This window comes from Abramis brama (genome assembly GCF_963993115.1).
Source record: "Abramis brama genome assembly, chromosome: 15".
In the NCBI taxonomy this organism is placed as follows: domain Eukaryota; kingdom Metazoa; phylum Chordata; class Actinopteri; order Cypriniformes; family Leuciscidae; genus Abramis; species Abramis brama.
The window spans coordinates 13942305-13959333 of NC_139977.1; the positions used below are offsets into that span (position 1 = coordinate 13942305).

A 17029-nucleotide genomic window follows, 5' to 3' on the forward strand; every position below is an offset into this window, starting at 1 on the left:
GAGTGCAAATTTGAAATCAATATGTATTTTAATTTCTTCTCAAAAATTTCCTGTGTATAGGTATAGCAGACAAAGCAGGTCGCATGACATGTATAACATAAATATGTGATAACAATCAGCATAGTAATGAATGCATAATTTGCAGCTGGTGTACATTAAATAAATATAAATACTTACTGTTAATTGTTCTTTTCATCATTTCAAGTGTTTAATTACTTTATATAATAATGAGGATGTATTAAGCAATATGTGTGTAAATAATAAAAGCAGGCAATATTTGTGCATCAGCATTTGCACATGCACAGAAAGCAAGAATATTTGAAGCTTCAGTGAGCTTTGATTGAGTCGACCCTAGATCACAAAATTCTCAACTCCCCAACTGTATATGTAAGAAGGGTACTTCACCCTTCAGCCTTTCCATTGTGGTTATACAATAGAGGATATTGCGATCTTGCTATACGTAGTTACAATCAAAATACATGTAAGCTACCCAAATCCAACTTTCAGTTGGATGACATACTATACATAGACAATTCTCCATCAGATACTGAGTTTCATTAATCTGGAATGTATCCCCTAATATTGGTTAATATGTATATTGCTTTAATATGTATCCTTGTTCTTTTTAATTGAATTCATATCTAATTCAGTCATAAAACTCTAGGGGCCCAAGCACGACGCAAGTGTTTTTTGCTAGTTTCAGCGCTGAACATTTGCCCCATCGTTAAACTAGCAAAAGTGGATTCAGACATGCCCTAAGTGCACTTGCGCCGTGTGCTTTAGACCAAACTAAGCGTGTATTTACTAAGCGTCTAAGCGTGCACGCACTCTCGCGTCTTCAAACAACACGTCGAGTGCTGTCTTGCTCTCTCTCCCTCGCGGATATTAATCAAAATCAATTGACACGATAGTAAAAGGTCGGAAGACCGCAGTTTCACGTGGAGCATTTGAAGATTTTTTCTCCTGAATTACCGCGGGTTGTGAATTGTGCTAAAAAAAACTAAAAAAACCGTTGCCTTATCTTCTCTAAAAAGCGTTCCGCCCATTCAGCTAACATAAACCACAATTTCAGTAAACGAAAAAACCTATCCAGTGATGAAATGTTTTCTGTGTTGACACAAATCTTGTGTGATGTCCTAAACTGCAGAGAAAATTACACAATGCGTGCATGCCGTAGGCTACACGTCCACTAATGACGCGTCCGATACGCAAACGAATGACTCCTTTGAACCATTCACTTTAATGAATAGTTAAAACAACTGATCTGTCCCACACTGAGCTCACAAGATGTCTGAATCGGTGTATTAAAAAAATCGGTAACACTTTACAATAATGTTCCATTTATTAAACTCTAGTTAACTACATTAGTTAACTATTAATAAACTGCACTTCTACAGTCACTTTTGTCTTTTGCAGAGAGAGAAGAGAAGAGAAGAGAAGAGAAGAGAAGAGAAGAGAAGAGAAGAGAAGAGAAGAGAAGAGGAACAGGAGAGGAGAGGAGAGGAGGAGCAGAGGAGAGCAACAGGAGAGGAAGAGCAGAGGAGAGGAACAGAAGAGGAGAGGAGGACCAGAGGAGAGGAACAGGAGAGGAAAGAGCAGAGGAGAGGAGAGGAACAGTATAGGAAGGGCAGAGGAGAGAAAGAGCCAAGGAAAAGGAGAGATCTGGTTACCCATCTAAGATTATCTCGTCCCGGGCCCAGGCAAGACTTTCAGCTGGCCTTGTTCCACGACCTGACAGTGTCTCCTCCCCAAAGTCAATATTGTCCCACACAAGTATTGTAGGAACCTTCTTTGAGAATCCCTTTGGTATTTTGTCTCTACCCTCTACTAGTTGAAGTTGGGCAAGGCTAGTGTCTAGACTGACAACCGTGTCCCATGATGCACAATGTCCTAGTCTATTTAGAAGTGACAATTTGTGATGAACCTGTTAAATGGCGAACCGTTAGACCAAGACACAATGATTTAGGGGTCTGCCTTCGGCCCTTAGATGCAAGATACACAATGTCTTGACAGATAGATATCACTTTTAGGTTCAAATCATATGGAATATCAACATAATGGGCCAGTGTTGGTTCCTCAGTTGCACCAATAATCCAGGAAATCAGATTGTACAGTTCAACTGGCACGACAGATTTTGCTTCGCTCACATTTAAATCATCTGACGTGGGTGGCCACGGGCATGTCATACCGGGAGAGTCACATACTGTAAAAGCATCTTTAATATTAATGCTGCACTGTAAAGTGTCCTTATGTCCTTTGCAGTATTGCTGGAGGCCATTGAAGTTGGTCTTTGTGAACCAGTTTTTGCACTAGCCCTGTTTTCGCCATCACTTTGGCTAGTTACATCAGTTGACTCTGTTGTCTCTGTATCTGATGGATGAGGTAGCCTGTCTATCAGCTTATCTGCAGACAATGTCTCAACAAAAACCATCTCACTGATGTTGTACTTGTTAGGGGAGTGAAACACCAGCTGGGGTAAATCATGGGCCAACTTCCTCTTCAATTTATCCTGCCTGAATCAAAAAGATAGAGTGAAAGATGATCACAATGGTATAAATGAAGATATATTCACACTGAATTTTCTTTTTTTTTCTTTTTTGTTTGTTAAAATACACTGTTAACAGATTCTACACGTTATAAAATATGATTATGATTATTATGAATTCAATTTTTGTGAAAAAAAAAAAAATCTTGCATAAACGCTCTTTCCAATGCTGCCAAAGACACTTGTGGTATTTAAATTACCTGTAGTTTAAAGCATCAAGATCTTCATGTTTTTTCACCAGATTTAAAAAGATCCTTCTTAGCTGCGTCATTGTCAACACTTCTTGGTTTACAATTATTCTATGGTGGATGATCCTCTCACAGAAGATTTTGTAGCTGGCATCGAAGGTTGGCTCATTTCTGAAAAGAAAACATATTAAAAACAGAAAAGATTACTTTATGTGCCATAACTATTGCACAATGGCTTCAATTTTAAATGTAGTATAAATAGTAGCAAATCGAAAGCTGACAAAGTGATTTGAGATTATTATTTTTTATTATTCTTCAGAAAAAAAAGAAAAATATATATATATATATTTCTAGTTTCTTCTACCTTAACAAATCATTAAACATTTTGTCATTTTGAATTACTGTTGTAATAGTTGTGCAGTCAAGACTGTGTTTACAGACAAATCGACAATATAGATGGTCAATGCTTTTCTTTTGAAGTGTGAAAATATGGGAATTATTAATTATTATTTAATAATGAAATATAATAACTCACTGTTCTTCTGAGGTCCCAGTAACTGTTGCACTAGACTTTGTCAAGAACCTGGTGTACTGTCTATAACAGGACTTGTGGTATCGCACCTCCAGAGACACACAGTCTTTGTCTCGAATATGCACAAGAATGCTAGTGTATTCCTTCATCTCAGCAGCTTTCAGCAACTGGCCTGTAAATTACAAAAAAAAAAGAAAAAAAAAGAAAAAACTGTGTTAATAGTTGAACAATATTGAGTGTTCTGGCTGTATGCAAAACAATGCAAATCTGACTCTGTAAAATAAACATTAAATAAATTATGTAATTTTAATTGAAAGTTAGCCATGGTACCCAGCATAAGGGCATAAAACTTCAAAGTTCAAACGTGTGTTTGTGTGTTTTGTTTTTACCTACCTGCTGACAACGTTTCTGCCTGTGAAAGATCCTTCTGGCGTTTGCCTCCCACAGTAATGTACAGTGGGTACGGAAAGTATTCAGACCCCCTTACATTTTTCACTCTTTGTTATATTGCAGCCATTTGCTAAAATCATTTAAGTTCATTTTTTTTTCTCATTATTGTACACACAGTACCCCATATTGGCAGAAAAACATAGAATTGTTGACATTTTTGCACATTTATTAAAAAAAGAAAAACTGAAATATCACATGGTCCTAAGTATTCAGACCCTTTGCTGTGACACTCATATATTTAACTGAGGTGCTGTCCATTTCTTCTGATCATCCTTGAGATGGTTCTACACCTTCATTTGAGTCCAGCTGTGTTTGATTATACTGATTGGACTTGATTAGGAAAGCCACACACCTGTCTATATAAGACCTTACAGCTCACAGTGCATGTCAGAGCAAATGAGAATCATGAGGTCAAAGGAACTGCCTGAAGAGCTCAGAGACAGAATTGTGGCAAGGCACAGATCTGGCCAAGGTTACAAAAAAATTTCTGCTGCACTTAAGGTTCCTAAGAGCACAGTGGCCTCCATAATCCTTAAATGGAAGACGTTTGGGACAACCAGAACCCTTCCTAGAGCTGGCCGTCCGGCCAAACTGAGCTATCGGGGGAGAAGAGCCTTGGTGAGAGAGGTAAAGAAGAACCCAAAGATCACTGTGGCTGAGCTCCAGAGATGCAGTCGGGAGATGGGAGAAAGTTGTCCACCAGTCGGGGCTTTATGGCAGAGTGGCCCGACGGAAGCCTCTCCTCAGTGCAAGACACATGAAAGCCTGCATGGAGTTTGCTAAAAAACACCTGAAGGACTCCAAGATGGTGATAAATAAGATTCTCTGGTCTGATGAGACCAAGATAGAACTTTTTGGCCTTAATTCTAAGCGGTATGTGTTGAGAAAACCAGGCACTGCTCATCACCTGTCCAATACAATCTCAACAGTGAAGCATGGTGGTGGCAGCATCATGCTGTGCGGGTGGTTTTCAGCTGCAGGGACAGGACGACTGGTTGCAATCGAGGGAAAGATTAATGCGGCCAAGTACAGGGATATCCTGGACGAAAACCTTCTCCAGAGTGCTCTGGACCTCAGACTGGGCCGAAGGTTCACCTTCCAACAAGACAATGACCCTAAGCACACAGCTAAAATAACGAAGGAGTGGCTTCACAACAACTCCGTGACTGTTCTTGAATGGCCCAGCCAGAGCCCTGACTTAAACCCAATTGAGCATCTCTGGAGAGACCTGAAAATGGCTGTCCACCAACGTTTACCATCCAACCTGACAGAACTGGAGAGGATCTGCAAGGAGGAATGGCAGAGGATACCCAAATCCAGGTGTGAAAAACTTGTTGCATCTTTCCCAAAAAGACTCATGGATGGCTGTATTAGATCAAAAGGGTGCTTCTACTAAATACTGAGCAAAGGGTCTGAATACTTAGGACCATGTGATATTTCAGTTTTTCTTTTTTAATAAATGTGCAAAAATGTCAACAATTCTGTGTTTTTCTGTCAATATGGGGTGCTGTGTGTACAATAATGAGGAAAAAAAATGAACTTAAATGATTTTAGCAAATGGCTGCAATATAACAAAGAGTGAAAGAAATTAAGGGGGTCTGAATACTTTCCGTACCCACAAACACATGCTCGCATCAACACACACGTGCGCTTCTAAATCACGGTAGTCCGTGGTGGGACTTGAGCGGGCAACCTCTCCAGTCTCCACAGCACAGCACCATGGGTCGCAGTAACGAGCCGCCACACAGCAGCAAAACAACAGCGGGCAGATTTCTGCAGCACAATTGACTGGCCCTCGGTAAGAACGGTGAACAAACCACCAATACTGCCTTGATCACACTTGAAATGTTAATGCAATTGAACATCCACAGGCCCACAGAAAAAGTTAAAAGGGGATTTCCAACTTATGCAGGTCTACGACACTTAATACGCGCTCAATGCTTGATGCATAATAGATTGCTCTTGCGACACAAAAGAATGCAGCCTGCATACCATGCCGGAGGGAAAACGGAAGTAAAAGGAAATCTCCGCGTTTTTAAAGGGGCCGTGAGCTTAACTTCCGCCCAGCTCCATCCACCCACACAGAACGGTAAAACCCTAAAAGGGTCACCCCATTACATTCTACCCCTGGCTTTTCTTTCATCGTCCCGATGATACAATCTACAACCATGGACGAAAAGGGCAACCCTGGGTCTAACCAGGTTGAAATGGAGCATTCACCGGCTCTCTGCCCAAATGTACATTTTGAACTATTGCTGTGGCCCTTGGTAGATGATAAGGGTTAGAATGTTTCCCAGCAGTAGCCTGAGTGGTTTGGCGCTGACCCCCCTCCCTTGGGGGATTAACAATCAACATAGGACCTTCAATCCCCATCTCCACAGGACTTTCTACAAACCTCTCTGGCTCCAGTGGTAGATCTACTTCAGCTGAACTCAAGGCAGTAGGGGTTACATCTATAAGGGCTACATCCCACTCTTGCACTGCCATTGGGGAAGCTAAAAACTCATCCAAGTTGTCATCTGACAGCCCTAACCCTGGATCAGCCATGTGGCCAGAGCATGCTATGTGTGGTACTGGCTTTAAGTGAGACCTGTGCACCTGTTTTACCATGGAAGGGTTATCTACCTGTGCTATAGTGTATACACCACCATCACCCCTAGGAGCTCTAACTACTTTGTGAACAATGCTGGACCAATGATTTTGTATTTTATGACGACCACGGACACCATAGTCCCGCAGATAAACTTCTTGACCTTCCTGCAACGCAAAATCCCTTCCTACCTGACCATGGCGCTTTTTACGAAGCTCAGCAGCTCTATCCAGCTGAGCCCTTGCTCTCGTATAGGTTGTTTGAAGTCTCTCTCTATGCTCAACCACCCAGTCTTTCACCTGTCCACTGGCAGGTTCGTCCACTGCTGAGAGCAGAAAATCAACCGGAATTCTGGGGGCCTGCCCGAACATCAAAAAATATGGTGACTCACCGGTGGTCTGGTGAGGAGTTGTATTATATGCAAAACATACCTGTGCTATATGACAAGTCCATGACCTTTTCTGCTCAAAGGACAGTGTGCGAAGTAAGTTATGAAGGGTTCGATTGAAGTGCTCACACTGCCCGTTTCCCTGAGGGTGATATGGGACAGTGCGAGTCTTCTGAACTCCATACAACTGGCAGAGCTGGGAGACCACTGCACCCTCAAAACTTCGACCTTGGTCTGAATGAATTTGCGCAGGTACACCAAACCTATAAAACCACTCATAAACCAAAATATTAGCTACCGTAGTTGCTTTCTGGTCCCGTGTGGGCACAGCCTGAGTGTATTTCGAGAAGACATCCGTAATAACAAGGACATGCTCTCTTCCATCACTAGCCTGCTCCAAACTGGTAAAATCAACCGCCAAGATCTGATTCGGTCTTGATGCCAACAAATGGCCCATTGGAGCACGGGCTGGTGGCTGATTTGATTTTGCAACAGCACACTGACTACACTCCTGGCATTGCTTCCGGACATCAGCCTCCATCCCCGGCCAATAACACCGGCTGCGTATCAGCTCATAGGTACGCTGCCTACCTTGGTGGCCATGAGCACTATGCAATAGCTGAAAAACCTCTGTCTGAAAAACCTCAGGCAGCACCAACTGGTCCACCTCCTCTCCCCCATCAGGTAGTTTTAGGTGACGATACAACAAGCCGTCTCTCTTGAACAACCGGCTCCACTGACGGAGCAATTCCAAACACCTTTTGGACATAGACTGACGTTGTTCCTTAGTGGGATACATTTTGGAAGAAAAAAAATCAAGAGCCGGACCAATGACTGAATCCTGTTCCTGCGCCCGTCGCAAGTCTATTTTTGAGGTTGTAGAAAAAGCAGAGATTGTGCTCTGTACTGCCTCGAATGGCCTACCCTTGTCCAACAATTCTACCAGAATGGCCGGCAGAGCAGTTCCGCACTCTTGCTGTGGAGAAGGTACCACTGTGTACTGCCTAGACAAAGCGTCTGCATTACCACTGACACGGCCAGGGCGATACCGAATATCAAAATCAAATGCTGCTAGCTGGGAAGCTATTAATAATAATAATAATAATAATAATAATAAACCTGAAAGATGTACTCACGGGTAATTTGACAAACTACCAATCTCGAGAAAGCTTCCCTTGATCACTGCCCGCTGCTGCTTTGCCGCTGTAAAATAAACACTCACCCAAAACAAAAACAAAAACAAACAAAACAAATACACCTCAAAGTTCAAACACATGCAACAAAGTGTCCCAAGATTGAAAGTACACACCCCTGCCTGAAAACAATACCCTGCCGACTACGCCAAATTGTGAGCGGAGGCTATTGCCACCTAAGATATAGAATATGTTTTGTAAATGCTCCCAACTACAGGGTTTTCAAATAAATGGAAAGAACAAGCAGAGATGTGTACAATCTTTATTTGACAGCCAAGAAGTAAAAGTATAATCATACAAAAATTGTAGAAAAAAATACACAAGTTACAAATACAATAACATTCACACAAAAGGAAAAGAATAAGTCATAAAGTGGCCACCTGTAAAATCGGATCTTGGACAGTCAATATTAATATAAATATCAATATCCCTTGGGATAAGTCACATTTGGGAAAGAGAAAGAAAAATGAAAACAAAAAGATCCAAATAAATTAAATTCAAACAACCTCAGTTCACACCTTGTGAGTGGTGGCAATAACCACCCATAGTACTCAAGAACACAATTAACAAGCCACCAAAAAAAAAGAAAAAAAGAAAAATCAAATTAAAGAAAATACAATTAAATCAACCAATATAACAAATAAATAATTCAATACCCAATCATCTCAGCACACGCACACACTTCCATACACACAAACACCACCACAAACACGCGTTCACTCACACCGAGCTCACTCAAACACGCGCTCGCCTCAACACACAATCAAATAAAGACTTGTTCACATAAAACGTGTTCACACAAACATGCACTCGCACAAACACACGCTCGCATCAACACACACTCACATAAAACCCCGCTCACACAACCGTGCGCTCGCACAAACACACGCTCGCATCAACACACACGCGCGCTTCTAAATCACGGTAGTCCGTGGTGGGACTTGAGCGGGCAACCTCTCCAGTCTCCACAGCACAGCACCACGGGTCGCAGTAACGAGCCGCCACACAGCAGCAAAACAACAGGAAGCAGGAAGCACAGGACCAGCACAAGCTACTGGCAGGCCGGTCCTGGACCTAAGTTTCTTTGTTGGACATTCAACTGTAGCGGTACTAACATTACTACCCGAAGGCACAGACTGGCCTTGATCTTGATCTTCAGGACGCTGTGCGGCCCGTTTCTTGGCCGTGTGGAAGAAATGTAATGTTCTATTATGTTTGCACTTTATATTTATAGATAATATTCATAGAATCTTAGAAATACGATGGTAATTACAGTTTAAATGGGCGCCAACAAAAAAAAAAAAAACATCATGGGGAAATCTCAGAGTAAAAGGCGCAAAAAGATCAATATGATGAACCAGTGTTTTTTCTGATGTCTGTTTTGTCTGTTGTTTGAGATCTGTTGTTGTATGTGGATTGTAAGCAAACAATCATGCAATGATTGTAAGCAAACAATCATGCAATGATTAGAGGAGGCAGAGCGCAAAGATAAAAGTGGTACTGCCAGGATAAATAAAGTTTTTAATTTTTTATCCGGTAAATGGATGCATGACATTAGATATCTAGAGAACTTAAATTTATATGATAAGGACTGAAGGAGCAAGCAGCCATAAGGCTGTGTGTGTGACTTGGGGTTTGAGATATGATATATATTTTGGTTTCTGTAAAACAGCAGAGATAAGTGGGACTGAGACAATAATGATAATACTTCTTGTATCTGCAGACTAACCATTTTGAGAAGAAATATAGTAGAAAAATGTATGTTATGAAAATAAAATTTCTGATAGAATTTATGGAACATTTACATTTACATTTTACATTTACATTTAGTCATTTGGCAGACGCTTTTATCCAAAGCGACTTACAAAGCAGGACTAGATTAAGCGAATCATCATGAAGAGGCAAAAACCAAAGCTACGCAAGGAGTGCTCAAGATACAAAGTTCAGGCATTATTCAGAGTAGCATAAGCCCGATAAGTGAGGTTTTTAGAGGGAAAGGGGAGGGTTTTTTTTTTTTTTTTTTTTTTTTTTTTTTTATGTGGTTAAGTGCTCACGGAAGAGATGGGTTTTCAGATGCTTTTTGAAGGTTGTCAGGGATTCAGCATTCCGGATGAGGGAGGGGAGAGTGTTCCACCAGCATGGAACTGTGAATGAGAATGTTCTGGAAAGTGATTTTGTGGCTCTCTGCGATGGAACCACGAGACGTCGCTCGTTGACTGATCGTAGGCGTCTGGTAGGGATGTAGACTCGTAGGAATGAGTTAAAGTAGGAGGGAGCTGAGCCTGTGATAGATCGGTAAGCAAGCGTCAATGCCTTGAACTTGATGCGAGCAGCGAGAGGTAGCCAGTGCAGAGAGATGAACAGAGGAGTGACGTGGGCCCTCTTGGGCTCGTTGAAGACAAGACGAGCTGCAGCATTCTGGATCATCTGTAGAGGTTTAGTTGCACTTGAAGGAAGACCGGCCAGAAGAGCATTGCAGTAGTCAAGCCTAGAAATGACCAGGGCCTGGACGAGAAGTTGTGTTGCATGCTCAGTTAGGAAAGGCCTGATCTTCCTGATGTTGTGCAGTGCAAACCTGCATGATCGAGCTGTCTTTGAAATGTGATCTGTGAAGGTCAGCTGGTCATTAAATGTTACTCCAAGATTTCGGACCGTCCTTGATGGGGTGATTGAAGATGAATCTAGCTGGATAGTGAAGTCGTGCTGTAGAGATGGATTGGCAGGGAGGACGAGAAGCTCAGTCTTTGGCAGGTTGAGCTGTAGGTGATGTTCCTTCATCCATGCCGAGATGTCCGCCAGACAGCTTGAGACCCGTGCAGCTACTGTGGGATCATCTGGTTGAAACGAGAGGAAGAGCTGTGTGTCATCAGCATAGCAGTGGTAGGAGAAGCCGTGCGCTTGTATGATGTGTCCCAGTGATGTGGTGTAGATGGAGAAGAGGAGGGGTCCAAGAACTGAACCCTGGGGAACCCCTGTGGTCAGCTGATGCGATCTGGATAGCTCGCCTCTCCATGCGACCTTGAAGGACCTACCTGTGAGATAGGACTCAAACCAGTGGAGTGAAGTACCTGTGATGCCCAGTGATGAGAGGCTGGACAGAAGGATCTGATGATTCACAGTGTCGAAGGCAGCAGACAGATCCAGGAGAATGAGGACTGAAGATTTGGAAGCAGCTTTTGCGATCCGTAGGGCTTCTGTGACTGATAGTAGTGCAGTCTCAGTAGAATGGCCTTTCTTGAAGCCGGATTGGTTGACATCCAGCTGGTTGTTTCGAGACAAGAAGGATGTTACTTGGTTGAAAACAGCTCTTTCAAGTGTCTTTGCAATAAATGGTAGGAGGGAGATGGGTCTGTAATTCTCTACAGTTGATGTGTTTAGTGTTGGTTTTTTAAGCAGTGGAGTAACCCGAGCTTGCTTGAATGCTGTAGGAACAATTTATGAATACCAAATTAAGTCAAGTTTAAGTCAAATTAAGTGGAAATGGTATGAAAATTGAGTTTCAGATAAAAAAATAATAAGGCATTGAGTATAATTAACAGGGATTAACGTGATATAAAAATAAGGAATGATTCATTAAGTAGAATGGGGAACAATTCTATATATCGTGGTATTTATGATTGTAGACAATGTCTGTATTTAATATCTGAGGAGTGACTGAGGGTCCAGCTATGCTGGGAGTACAGCAACAGTGCTTGCTTATTTAGCCCAGCTTCCAGATGTTGAATATGTACTTGTTTTATAATCAGTGTTGTTGATGATAATACCAAATTAGTAAGATGAAAAGACAGCTAGGTCCAATGATTCTGGATATTTTGTTGACATTAAGTCATTGAAGGGAAAATATATATTGCCACTGTGCCAGTGGTGGACTGTCAAAAGAATACAGATAACTGCTTATCAGTGGCTCTGTTTACATTCCTGATTGGGACACACTGCTTCAATGATATGCCGTAAGTTGGAGCCGTTTGTAAGCTAACAGTGATCAAACTATAGGCAAGGTGTCTGCTGCTGTAGATGAGGCTGACACACAGCCACCAGATGACAGAGTTGTGGTCAGCAGGGCCATGTAGCCGTAGTTTTAATTGCCCACTCAGAAAAGTGTGAAAGTGACAGAAATTTCTGGTATTAATGTGGATTTGAAAGTGGATTTAATGTGGATTAGATCAGTGTTAAAATGACAATATCAAAGTTTTCGTTTTGAAAACTTTGATTGAAGTCTTAAGGAAATCCTTTTGAAGGAAAGATCTATAATAATAATTTTAAGTGAATTGATGAACACAGGTTGATGTTACTTCACACAAGGTTTATTAATGACAAAAACAGAAAACAAAACCCACGAGGGGGCAAAACAAGACAGGATAGACTATTTTAGACTGACAACACTAGACATGTGCTGCGTTCGAAACTGCATACTTCCCTACTATTTAGTATGGGAAAAAGAGTAGGCAAGCGAAAAAGTATGTACGAATCCAAAAGAGTAGGCGAGAATTATCTGGGTGACGTACTAATTATCGCGAGATTCGGACTTAAGTGCGTTCGAATATGCCTACTTTCCTACTATATAGTAGGCGAAAACAGTAGGCTACGTGAAGGAAGCAGTACGTTCGAAACATCAGTATTCATAAAAGAGTAGGCGAGAAGTTCCCGGATGGCTTACTGCTTTCGGCCAGATTTTAGAGTGCTCGACCGATGGATACTCTTCTATCCCAGGAGGCCACGTGAGAGGATACGTCATTATCAAACATCGTAGAGATCAGCGACGCGGGTGCTTTCAAATGTGAGTAACACGGTTCCTTGTGTTAAAATCGCATGTGTTGAACTACTGTAGAGTAAACTGTTGAATTGTTGAAGGTGTAAAGACGTTACACAGTAAAGTATAGTTGTGATTTTGATGTAAAAACACGTTTTATTATGTATAACGTTAGCTAACAGGGGAGCTCCAGTAAGGACACGTAAGTTAGGTCTCTAAAGTGGATTTACATAAACCATACACCTTAAATACGCTTATTTTAAATATCTATTTACATCTGACAGGAAAATCTTAAAATATCACAACATGAAATAGACATCTGAGTGATGAATGTGTGCTATTATGTAGAACAAATCTATAAAGTAATTAAACATAATGTATCTTTTTTATTTGTCCATTAGTAGTTGATAAATTGAGGAACATTTATGTTGGATAAAAAGTTAAAACAACCTCAACATGTAAATGTAGTGTTGAGCTCATCACAGAGGTAATGTGAATCTTGTCTGGATGTTACAGGGACAGATGAACAGATGTGTGTTTATCCGGTGGAGAGTGGCTCATGAAGCTGAATGCTGCCATCAAAGGCTTTGAGTGAGTATACTACAGAAATGAATAACAACTATTTAAATATTAAGTTGTAGTTTATTTTAATTATTGTAATTTCAAACAGAGCTATTACAGCACCTTTCTGATTCTTGATTTCTGTGCATTTGTTGCAGATTTTTTGAGGTGGAGCAGGGCCTACAAGGAAAGATGATGGCGGCATTTGTGAAAAAAAAGTGTTTTTTTCTTCTAAATAATACTGAAATCAAATGACATTGTGCGGTTGAAATTACTGCTTTTGTGTTATGTTTGTGCATTTTTGTAGGATCTGAAATGTCAGCAGGCTGGTGTGAGCACTGAGGATGAGGAGCCCAGAGCTGAATCCTGGAGATGGTGCCATGGATGAGACCCTCCATCACTCCACCTGCCCTTACGAGTCCCTCCATCACTCCACCTGCCCTTACGACTACACCTGCCCTTACGAGACCCTCCATCACTCCTCCTGCCCTTACGAGACCCTCCATCACTCCACCTGCCCTTACGAGTCCCTCCATCACTCCACCTGCCCTTACAAGCAGAGATGGGCATAAATACATGGAAATGTATTTAAAATACAAATACAAAATACTGTGTGAAAAAATGTATTTAAATACAAATACAAAATACTGTGTGAAAAAATGTATTTAAATACAAATACAGTATTTTGTATTTTGAAAATACACAAAATACATGTGAAATTGGCCATCCAGTGCAGGCATAGGTCACAGTGAATGAAGAAATTACACAGGCCGACTGACTTTTCATTCCTAACCTCATCTCTGCCCTTTCTTTCTTTCTTTCTTTCTTTCTTTCTTTCTTTCTTTCTTTCTTTCTTTCTTTCTGGTTACAATGTAGTCTATTACTTGTGGTGAACACTATTAAAAAATTCATACTGTATGTAAAACTGTGGGAACCTTTTCTGCTATCTAACAAAGAATATGGATGGGCGATATGACCAAAATCTCAATTTTACTTCACAGTAACGGTATCATGGTTTCACAATTCTCAATATCAGTTTTGATTCCACAGAATAAACTGAATTTCAAACTCTGAGTATTTTTTGTTTTTGTTTTTTGCAGGTAGTCCAATGCTTTTTAAAGGTGTCATATAATGCCATTTTTGTACAAGCTAATATGATTCTTTAGGGTCTAAATTAAAAGTTTATAATATACTTTAATTAAAAATTCTCATTATTATTGTAAGAAAACACTCATTTTACCTGGTCAAAAACAGCTCTGTTTTCAGCACGCCGTTTAAGTGCACGTGTCTTTAAATGATAATGAGCTTTGCTTACCCCACCCCTCTGTTCTGTGCGTACACCGTTTGTAACACAACACAATAACCATAACGCGTTGTTCATTATAAACGTGGGATTATTAATTATATTGAGAACATCGTACATAGAAAACATGCCGTAATGCACCCTGAGTGTAAACAGCCGCATTCATCGTGAAGCGTGCTAGCGATTTGCAAAGATTCATATAAATATTAATAATAAGGTTAATAAATGTTACACTTCAGTTCATCTGGAGGTGCAGCAGGAACACGAATAATGGTTGGTACCGATCCTTTTTTCAGGATATATGAAAGTCTGGTGTGTGAAATGATTCGTGCAAACATGAAAGCATTGACGTTGATCGTGGGGAATATTCCCTTCGAAAACAAAACTCAGCCACTGTGTCTTCAGCGGTTCGGATTTAGGAACATCAAAATGATGCTGTGTTCCTTATTACATCCAAGAACAGAACACCACAATCGCTTAGAAGCCATTCTGATCATAGACAGTGCTCCAGCGTATCAACAATGACCGCGCGGGCTATGATTGACAGCTCGCTCACGAGCGAGGGCGGGTCTGTGTTGAAACGCTGCTGTCAATCAACAATCGTGGGAGGGGCGTCGATTTTGTGACGTCACAAAATCGAACGGCTTGATTTGAGATGGGGTAAAACATAAGAAGATTTAAAAAAAAAACACTGGATGGATTTTTATCATTTTATGATGGTTGTGTACAGGCACTGCCAACACACATTTCAGTACAATCAACTTGTAAAAGTGCATGTCCCATTATATGACCCCTTTAAGTAATTTTATGTTTATTTTATGTAAAGTTTATTTGTTTCTATAAGTTTATTAAAATTAGAAAGTGTATCTACAATTTAAAATTAGAATTAATTTAGATTCATTTGACACTATTTACCCCTTTTTTATTATTCTTTTTTTATGTACAATAAAACTAAAAGCTGAAGATTTTAGTGGTGTATCATTCATCAGTGCTTGTTTTTCCACTCCAACGTTCCAATAATTCCTGCCCACTAAAAGCTGCACGGATATTTACTTACCCCACAAATAGGCCTATTTATGTAAACAATTTAGAAAAAGTTCCATCAATTCAAACTCTATATCATCGCTATGATATAGTGTCATATCACCCAGTCCTAACATGCAGTAATGCTTTAAACACATTTGACAAGCTAGTTGATCAAAATCAACAACCGGTCAAGACTGATTGGCTAATGCTATTTTCCCACTTGTCTGTGCTCTTTTATTCTTTCATGTTAACTGAAGTGAATAATGCACTATTTTAACTTTAATCAACAAGTAGAATTGATGTCTAGAATTGACATTCTCACCTTATTCCAAAAAAAATTCGCTGATCCAGTGCTGAGCTATAGTGAATGTCTGAACTAGTGAATGTCTGAACTAGTTGATGCACAAAATCAATACCCTGATAAAGAGGTTGACTGGCAAAAAGTATTTTATGTATTTTGAAAATACAAAAATACTCATCTTAAATGTATTTAAATACAAATTACATTTGATTTTTTCCAAAGGCTTTAAAATACAAAATACAAAATAGTATTTTGTATTTCAAATACGTATTTTAAATACATGTATCTGAAATACTGCCCATCCCTGCTTACAAGTCCCTCCATCACTCCACCTGCCCTTACGACTACACCTGCCCTTACGAGACCCTCCATCACTCCTCCTGCCCTTACGAGTCCCTCCATCACTCCACCTGCCCTTACGAGACCCTCCATCACTCCACCTGCCCTTACAAGACCCTCCATCACTCCACCTGCCCTTACGAGACCCTCCATCACTCCACCTGCCTTTATTGCCTCAGATTGTGAAGCACAACACATCACGCAACAACCTCAGGCACGAAGGAACGGCTCACCTCTGGTCAGCTGATTCATCAGAATAAAGCCGCAGAATGGGAACCGCTCTGTTGAGATGGCAGAAGGATGTGGGGTTCAGCGCCTGTAGCTTACATACATGATTGTAGTTTGAATAAAGCTTTGTTTCATGTGTTGACTTGTATATGCATTTGTTTATTGTGTGATGGTGACTTTCATTCATTCTTTTACTAATTTATTAATATTTCTCATTGTTGTCAGTAAATAAAATATAATTATTTAATTAATGTTTTATTTAATTGTTTGAAAGAAAATGTATAGATATGTTCATTATATACACATCTAGAGTTTATTCAATCATGCATAGTTATGTCATATGACACATTACATTTTGTTTGTTTTATTGAATTATATCATTTTCAGTAAAAAGTAATATAACTAAGTATTGGTCAGCATTTATCGTTGTTATTATGGTATGTTTTGGGGTGGGATAGCAATGCAATTCATTCTGAGATCATATTATTTTTTAATATTAATGATACTTAAATTTTTCGACTACAAAATCAACAGTTTTCTCCAAAGGCGAATCTTCGCACAGCTGCCCTTTGTGCAGACATTACAAACACTGAGGAAAACCATTCTAGATAGGGCTGTCGAGTTACTGATGTTAT

At 40.3% G+C, this 17029-nt stretch overlaps 1 long non-coding RNA gene across 1 annotated transcript; it reads left to right on the forward strand.

The window, feature by feature from the left end:
- The first annotated feature begins 12598 nt into the window (after positions 1–12598).
- On the forward strand, positions 12599–13643 carry LOC311097253. Its single transcript, XR_014609218.1, has 3 exons — positions 12599–12663; positions 13153–13227; positions 13505–13643. It is a non-coding gene; the product is annotated as an uncharacterized lncRNA (long non-coding RNA).
- The last annotated feature ends 3386 nt before the right edge of the window (positions 13644–17029 follow it).